The sequence below is a fragment of the Pinus tabuliformis genome, chromosome 1_2 (assembly GCF_031772625.1).
Source record: "Pinus tabuliformis cultivar Carrire ecotype Pingquan chromosome 1_2, CPIR1, whole genome shotgun sequence".
NCBI lineage: Eukaryota > Viridiplantae > Streptophyta > Pinopsida > Pinales > Pinaceae > Pinus > Pinus tabuliformis.
In genome coordinates, this window is record NC_142298.1 from 814,956,488 (window position 1) to 814,965,946 (window position 9,459).

Below are 9,459 nucleotides of genomic sequence, written 5' to 3' on the forward strand. Positions count from 1 at the left end.
GATCCCGAGAAGGTGGGGTGGGATTGTCATCCTCATTGTCATCATCTGAAGAAGGAATATTTTCAGAAGTAGAAGAGATAGAGAGAGGTGGCACATCCGCCGAGCTAGGCTCGGAGGCCGATATATTTTCATCAAACTTTACATCTCTTATAATGATAATTTTTTTGGAGTTAGGTTGAAGAAGTCTATATCCTTTGACATCTTCAGAATATCCAACAAAAATACATTTTTCACTCTTAGGTTTTAAGGCTTTATGTTCTCATCTGGAATATGGGCCCATGCTTCACTTCCAAAAACATGAAAGTGACTTACATATGGTTTAATTGAGCTCCATGCTTCTTCTGGAGTGATATTATTTAAAACCTTAGTAGGAGTACGATTTACTATGTAATTTGCATAGTTAATTGCTTCTGCCCAAAAATTAAAACTAAGTCCTTTAGATTGAAGCATACAATTAGCCATTTCCTTTAAGGTGTGATTCTTTCTTTAAGCTACACCATTTTGCCGTGGAGTATATGGAATAATATGTTGCAATTGAATTCCATGCTCAGTGCAAAATTTGATGAATTTGTTGTTAACATATTCTCCGCCATTACCAGATCTTAGCTTAAGAATTTGATGTCCAGATTGTTTATCAACAAAGGCCTTAAAGGCCAAGAACATGTTAAAGAATTCACTCTTGATTTTTAAGAAGTATACCTAAGTGCATTTGGAGAAATCATCAATGAAAGTTAAGAAATACTTGTAGCCAAAGAATGAAACAACTGGAAGTGGACCATATAAATCACTATGCACAAGATGTAAAGGGGATGAGGCGTTCCAAGAGCACATATTTCAACACTATCTCGACGATGTTTTTCGAGTACACATCCGGAACAAACACCATCTCTGCAAGATACCATAGGAAGACCTGTCACCATATTTTCTTTACATAGATTTTGAAGGGAGCGATAGTTTAAGTGACCAAATCGCTCATGCCAAAGTTTTCTCACTTCATCATTATGAGCAACAAATACCGAGGGAAGATTTGATGACCCAAAGTTGTCAAACTTATACAACCTTGTAGAATCATCAACAATGCCAATAGCTAAAATCTATCTAGGATCTCTTAGGTCGTTAATTACAACATCATAAGGTGAAAATTCAATGGTTTTACCTTCACCTGAATGAGTTATCTGATATACAGATAAAATGTTGTAGGATAAGGTAAGAACACATAATACATCATTAAGTTGACCATTGTCTAGATGAATAGTTCCAGACCCTACAACACTAAGAGATTTATCATCACCAACATATATATTTTTGGTGTTACAATCATTTAAAGAAGAAAACATGGCTTTGCTTTTGGCCATGTGATAAGAAGCTCCAGAATCAATGAGCCACTCATGAGAATGAGAAGAAGAAGATACATTTAGTGCATAACCAGACCAAGATGCTTGACAACCACATGCAGGAAGTGTTATTCCTGAATATGAAGTTGAAGTTGAAAAGTGCTCCAAATGGATGTTATGCTTCTTCATTGCTGCTTCCAAGGCTTCCATCTTCTTAAAGCATTTGGATTCTAAGTGGCCATCATGATTACAAAAGTTGCAATGTCTATCAATATTCTTCCCATTGTTTTTAGTTTCCTTATTGTTTTGTTGAGTTGATTTTTCATTTTGAGACTGAAATTGCTTAGGACCCTTGTTTGGTTTAAGACCATTCGTTTTAGGATGTTGCTTCTTAGGATTCTTTGAACTTGGTTGCTACTGGGTTGCTAAGGCTTTCTTAGAAGCATTCCCAGTATTAAGAAGACCAAGATGTAAGAGTTTTTCTTGTTCTCTTATTAAAGAATCACAAAATGCATCAAAAGAGGGGGGCTTGTAGTCTTCTCCTTGAGAAATAAATATTTCTCTAGTGGAATGGAAGGTGGAAACAAACACAGAGTAGGCTGATCCTAACTTAGTAAGAATGAAATAGATAAGGCTACCATCTTCCTTCTCAACCTTAACACCTTCCAAGAGAAGTCTAAGGGTCTTGAACTTGGACAAAAAATCTTCAATGGAAGAAAAAATACTGGGGTTCAAAGTAAGCAACTCATTTTTGAGTTGATGGGCTCTAATTTAATTTTTAATTCCAAAAATAGTACTGAGCTTTTTCATTGCTTCATCGGGGGTATCAATTTATGCGATATGGAATCTAAGGTATGGAGAAATAGACATCCCTATCAACCCACGTGTTTGATCTTGCTTATTTTCCCATTTGGCTTGCTTATCTTCATCTTGAGGTTTAGACTCTAGGCCTGAGGCTATTCTAGAAAGACCTCTACTTCTGAGTAAATCCACTATGTAGGATAGCCATTAGAAATAATTGGTGTTGTTAAGAATAACTAGGCATGAAATTTCCATTTTAAAAGAAACTGAAGCTGTAGATGCTGAAACTAAGTGTTCAAATGGAAATATCTCAAAAAATTAGGCCGATTGAAAAAAACGGCTCTGAAAAACGACTTCTGGATGAAAAAGTTATGGTTTTTTGAAGAAAAGTTGTTGAAGATGCCAAGGAACCACGTGAATGTTTTGAAGTTGATGATAATGTTATATTTAAAAAAAATTCTCCCCATTTCCAAACTTAATCTAATTAACTCACTTTAAAAAAAATTACTTTATGTGACCCACTTTTATAAATAAGTGATAATCACTTTTACAATGGTACTTTATGAACTATTCACTAAATTGTAACTTAAATAAAAGATAAAATGACTTTAGAATTATAAGTGACTCATTTTTTATAATGGGTGAGAACATTTTTACATAAAGTAACTTTAAAACATAAGTTACATGTGTTTTTTGAAAAAGTAACTCAACTAAAAAAAGACTTAAACCCAAGACTTCTATTCTCATAAAGTAACTTTAGACCAAGTGAGTAAGTTAAAAGATTTAGTAATTGTTGGAAATGAGGAGGGTTTTTTTTGCTCACTGAAGCCTTGGGGTGCGTGCTTACTTGAAAACCCATTTTTTGCCTAGAAAACAAAAAACAACCACACAAACCAATCAAACAAGCTCACCAACGGATGCGGCCCTCGAATGACTCTGATACCATGTAGGAATTTACAAGGTAAGTTCCTTGGATTGAACACCAAAGGACACCGCTCACAAACAAATCACAGATCAATACACCAGTATTCTTGATCAGTCCACGGCGTAATCCAACGCGGCCACTTCACGCAATTTATTAATGTAAAAGAAAGAAAATTTATATAAGCTTCTCTCATAAACGGTCACAAACAAATGACCCTCCATGCTCTTTAAATAGAGATCATGGACCAATCGGGTATTAAGCTACAGATCAAGTATCGGTAATACCGATGAGAGAATGAACACTTCATGTCTAGAACATATCGTGACCGTCGGATTTGTAAGTTAGAAAATGTACATACTAAAGAAACACACTTTACCTAACTATACACTAGACCAAGTTATACTTAATTATTTTCTCTGTGTCAGAATATCCTAACAATATCATGAAGTGAGTGTTTTGATGTTTATTATGAATTGATGCGTATTAACGTTTATTAGCCATTTAATTTATATGACTACCTTAATTAAATATTTCAACTATCCTTGATAATAATTATAAAATGTAAGATATACATACCATATAGGTAACATGATGAATCTAATGGCTATTACATTTTTAAAAGTATTTGATTGCAACCACATTTAACATTTTTAAAAGTATTTGATTGCAACTGCATTTTACATTTTAAAAGTAATTATTTTTGGTCATTGAAAATGGAACAATAGTTGATTTTAGACATGACTAAATGATTGGTAAATGTGAATAGGTATCAATTCATGGTAAACATCAAGACACTTACATTATGATACATCTCACATTGCCCAAATAAAAGAAAACATAAAAATTAATTAAATTACAACTTATTTTAAATTATTATTATTAATTATAACAAGAATTAATAAATTATTATTATTATTATTATTAATTATAAAAAATTAATATATGAGCTAAATAATATTGTTAACCATAGAGATTCACCCCACTTTACTATAGAAATTTTTAATTTGTATATAGTTTTTGGTACAATATCATGCCTTATCAATACCACATGTCCAATATGACAATTGTTGATATGATATTTTCTTGAATTAATTACTTTAAGATAAATTAATTAAAAGAGAATAACTAACGTAATTTGTGAATACTACTATGAATATTTTGAAATATTTTATTGAAGTTAAATCTTTATGATCCATCTAATAATTACCAATAATTAAATTAAAATTCTAGGTTTTTTTGTAAGCTTGCATGACTATATCTTCATCATGTCCAAAACATAATAAACTAAAATTTTGGAATCAATTAAATTGAAATAAATTAATTAAAAAAAATAACTAACTTCTAAATAAATCTTAACTCTTAATTTGTGAATATTACATATTTTATAGAAATTAAATATTTACCATCTATCTAATAATTACCAATAATTAAATTAAAAGTCTAAAAAAATTATTTTAAAATAAACATACCCTTAATCACAATTTAGACTAAAACCAATTAAAATTATCATCCATTATTATCTCTATTATCTTAAAACTAAATTATTTTAAATTAATATAATTTCAAAACCTTAATATTTAAATACCATTAAATAATATTTTATGATATTATAGCTTTTAAAAAATTGTTTTTTATTTTCACTTGTTTGGAAGCAAATGTAACAAAGAAATGAACCATTTCTCCTCATCAATGAAATTTAAAATTAAATAAACTAAAAAAAATCAAAATGCCACTTATGCACCGTGCCTAGTGTTGCTCTTTCCGACCTAACCATTTCAAATGTTAAAAGCTGTTTCATCTCGTCATCAAAATAACACAGCATAGCATAGCATAGTTTCTCACAGGTGCAGAGAGAGAGGATGAGAACAAGCCGATTTTTTCCAGCAGCGTCTGCAATATTCAACAGTAGAGTCCTAAGCACACCCACAAGCTTTCACAGCAAAAGATCATATGGACTGATCCCCATGGTCATAGAACAAACCTCAAGAGGCGAAAGGGCATACGACATATTCTCCAGGCTTCTCAAGGAGAGAATAATATGCATCAATGGCGTCATAGAAGACGATACCGCTGCGGTGGTAGTAGCCCAACTACTATTCCTGAAGTCTGAAAATCCATCGAAACCCATCAATCTCTACATAAATTCCCCTGGCTGAGTCGTGACCGCAGGCCTGGCAATATACGACACAATGCAGTACATAAGGAGCCCCGTGAGTACGTTCTGTATGGGGCAGGCGGCCTCAATGGGGTCTCTTCTGTTGACAGCAGGGGCAAAGGGGGAGAGGAGATCATTGCCCAATGCAAGGTTCATGGTCCACCAGCCCTCTGGAGGGGCCAGTGGGCAGGCGAGTGACATAGCCATTCAGGCCAAGGAAATCTTACTGACCAGGGATAGACTTAACAGTCTCTATGCCAAGCACACTGGGCAGAGCATTGATAAGATTGAGAAATGCACGGAGAGGGACACGTTCATGTCGCCCGAGGACGCTAAGGAGTTTGGGCTTGTGGATACAGTCATTGAACAGAGGCCCATGTCTCTTGTTACTGATGCTGTGGGGGGTGCCTCTGTCGACAAGGAAACAAAGAGTTGAAGACGACAAGTAGCTTCTCTTCACCTCCCTTGAATTGGGTTTTGCTTTATGGGGTTTTGGTAGGGTTTATTAGATTTTATGATTTGTGTTATTTTTTTCAGGGTTTGGAAGAAGATTCTTTTTTGGATGTCAATTTATCATGATTTATCCATCTCGGATCTCATTGTTATGGGCTGAAACATTATCTTCCTTTTCATTCATAGGCCATTGTTTTGCTGGAAACCTAGATTTTGTTTCGAGATACATACTGCATTGCAAATCATGGGTAGGCTTTTCTCTGAATTCAAGAAAAATATATTATGGATCATGGTTTGGATCTGTTGCACGAGGCTTGCCGTGTTTGCGATGGTGGTCATTCTCCCTGTCAAAAACATAGAACGGTATCGTTATTTCTTGATCGCCTTTGCCTCCTCCTCTACTTGGTTCTATCCATGCTGTCCCATTTTCTGGATAGTCCACATTATATCAGATATTTCTTGCGCATTTCGGCCAGGTTTGGGAAGGTGGATATTGTTTTTGCTCATTTAATGTGGTGCGAAGCTTTTACACAATTGATTGCCTGCTTTGTTGACCTTTCAGTTAGGACCAACCCAATTCAGCAAGATCCTGAAGGACCTTACCTTACTGAGAAGGGATCAAGGGTTTCCTTTTTCATTCATATTTTCATTTTTTTCCAGGTGTAATTTCACATTATAAAATGTTTGTCTTTTTTCCAAATACCAAACAATACATCATTTCACTGTACAGAACTCCAAAACTTGACTTTTGTGGTATTTCAAGCATAGTCTCTAAGATTAAGTTGCCAAGCAGTGGGAATTTGGAAAATATATTCTTCTATCGGATTTGGGCCTAATAGAGGCACCGTGACGATTGATTTGATTACTACCAATGTAGCAGATTTTGGCCAAACCGTGCCTGCCTTGCATACAGAAATTCAGCCAACGATTAGATTTGGTTGTATTTACCCTGAATTTGGATTCTGGAAACCCTAGCACCCTAAAGCAAACGTCTAGGCTTGCTTTGGAGAGCTCATTAGGTTATGCCAGAACGTTCCCTATCTTATAGTTCAGTAATATATGCATTGCAGTGAATTAGGGGAGTGTCATTTTAGAGAAGATCCATATGTGAATTGGTGGAGGTTTTCTAATATTGTGAAATTTTTGTATTAATAAGATTTATTTTTAAAATGGATTTTTCCAATACAATTTTTTTTTTTTTTTTTTAAACCAAATCCAAATTCATGGATGGTAACTGTGGTTACCACCGTAATACAGCTGAGCCTATTGGTCACTTTTCAAGCAACAATAAGCAGAAATATTGAAGTCATGTGAGTCAGAAAGCATTATTTGCCAGGGAACTACTGTTATCTAGACTATCACGGATGACTATTGCTTTATGGGTTGCTTTATGACTTTATATGTTATTACAGTCTTTTGGAATAATTTCTTGCTGCCAATTTTTGGTGTAAGCTTATTATACATGGATTTTGCACACTTGTTCATGTAACGTGTCAAGGTGGTTGTTTCCACGGCACATGAGAATCTAGTTTGGATCTTAAAGTTTCTGACACAAACACACATAAATGCCACAACAATATTACTTTGCACAGCGGAATCTACACACATCAGTGAATCAAATAGTGCACATGACAATTTTTAACTTTTCAAACCCACTACATGTTATATTACAATTTAGAATACAACAGTATTAGGGGCCAGGGCTCCCGTACCAGGGATCTTGGCTCTTACATACAGCCTTGATACAAGGACACAACTAGGCTTGGTGTCAATCACTTTGACCACCAATTTACCTGAACAAGACACAGTTGACCTACATGCTGATGTGGCACCCCACAGCCCTTTCAGTCCACGTGCCCTGAACACATCTGCAGGTCCTTTGCAACCTATCCATTCTGCCACTATCACTGATCACTGCTCCTTTAGTGTCACTGAACTTTGGCCTTCTGATCTGCCCACTAGCAGCGTTCTAGCTCCATTAAGAAGTCTGCACATTGGGCCTTCTGGATCTGCCCTTTCTTCACTGAAGTTTGCTCATCTGCAAATTCTGAACTAGGGCTCCATAGATCTGCCTCCTAACAATCCATGGCTCTTTTCATGAACCTGTACTTGAGTTCTGCATCCTGCACTGTTCACAACTTCATTTGTCAACAATGCTCACTCTTCCAGATCTGCCCACTTGTCATGATTCTGGCTGCTCCAGAACGCTGTGCCTAGGGCACACAAAACCTGCCCTAACTCTATGACAATTCGCTACTCCTGTCACTGTCTTTAGGGTCAACAAATATGCCCACATACACTCAATACTTTGACTGATCTAGGGCTCCAAAATATGCTGCCCTCTGTTCTGCAATTTGTTCCTTAGATTGCACAGATCTAGGCACCAAATCACTGATGCTCATGATCTCTGAACAGTCCACCAAAACTTCAATACTCCCTTGATTCTGCCCACTAACCCTTTGTAAAGTTTTGTAGATGTTCTATGCTAAGAGCAATTTCACTTTTCTCACAGCAATCATACAAGTAGATAAGCAAAATGCAGATAGAACATATAAGCAGATCTTACAGAAGACAAATCAGAAACAAGAAAAGTGTATGTGTTTGTTTCGGCGGTCAACAGGATGCTTCAACCAGCAAAGTCTCCTTTGGTCAGCCAGCCCAGCATGTGTCACAACAACCCTCCAACCAGTAGATGAGTCAACCCAAGTCAGTTCTACAAAAGTCAACGCTGTCCTGAAAAGTCAACGCAGGGGCAGCAAGCTAAAAGTCAACGCAGCAGCAAAATGGTCAACCCTTTGACCTCGATTTTTGTGCCAGGTAGTATGGCCTTCAAAAATCGAACCTCCCACAAGTTTTCAGCTTGTTTGGACCAAGCGTTGACCAAAGTCAACGCTGGTCAAACTTCTGCGAAACCCTAGCGGCAAAAACCCTAGCAGCAGAAAAATCCTCTTCGTCCTTCCCACGTGTGGCTGAAATTCGTCCTCCAGGTAGCTCGTACTTTTTAGGATGAGAGAGGAAGATGTGAGTTGTGTTGTGATCTAATTCTCTCCAACTTTTCCTGTATATATATATCCATCAATGAGGGTGTGTGACACATCTGTTGGGCATGTGAGCCTACATTACAAAACTGGCTGACCTTTGCACATATAATTTATTAAGAATAATAAATTCAAAATATAAGTTCTGCTCATCGGATTAAGACTATTTTTATATGGATTTTACACCTCTCAGAAAGAGGAATCCATCAAAAATATTAGCCTATTAATCTGAGCATCAGAACATGGAGTTTGGACCTAGTTGTCCAAATTTAACACTCCCTCTCAACTAGGGAGAACTCCATCTATTAGTGCAATTAACATCGTGAGTCATCCCGTCGAAACTTGCTTTGCTGGCTTCTTTATTTCAGAACAGAAGTGGGTCAGTCACAAAGACATCATTCCCCGACTGACATAATCAGTCCAGAGGTCCCATACCTCACAAATCTTGATCCCAGATCAAGTGGTTGGACCATGCCATCCTAGATAGAGAGTACGGCAATCTCTGATGCGTCCATCAGTCTTTGCTAATAGTCTCTAGCTTTTCCACACCTCATTGGCCAAATGAGAGGTACTTCCCATGAGCCCTGAACTCAATGGGTAGGATGCATACGGGGCACAGATTAAATGAGTGGCGAACCAGCTCAATAATCACAAGAGTGGGGCATAAGCATTATGAGTGCTTATAGCTCCGAGAAGCTATCCCCAAAGCCCCCCAGAGCTCCCAGAGCTCATCATCCAACAGGACCCACATCA

General features: G+C 36.6%; 1 pseudogene; it reads left to right on the forward strand.

The window, feature by feature from the left end:
* Window positions 1–4,817: 4,817 nt before the first annotated feature.
* Window positions 4,818–5,958, forward strand: LOC149208398 (ATP-dependent Clp protease proteolytic subunit 2, mitochondrial pseudogene; annotated as a pseudogene).
* Window positions 5,959–9,459: the final 3,501 nt, after the last annotated feature.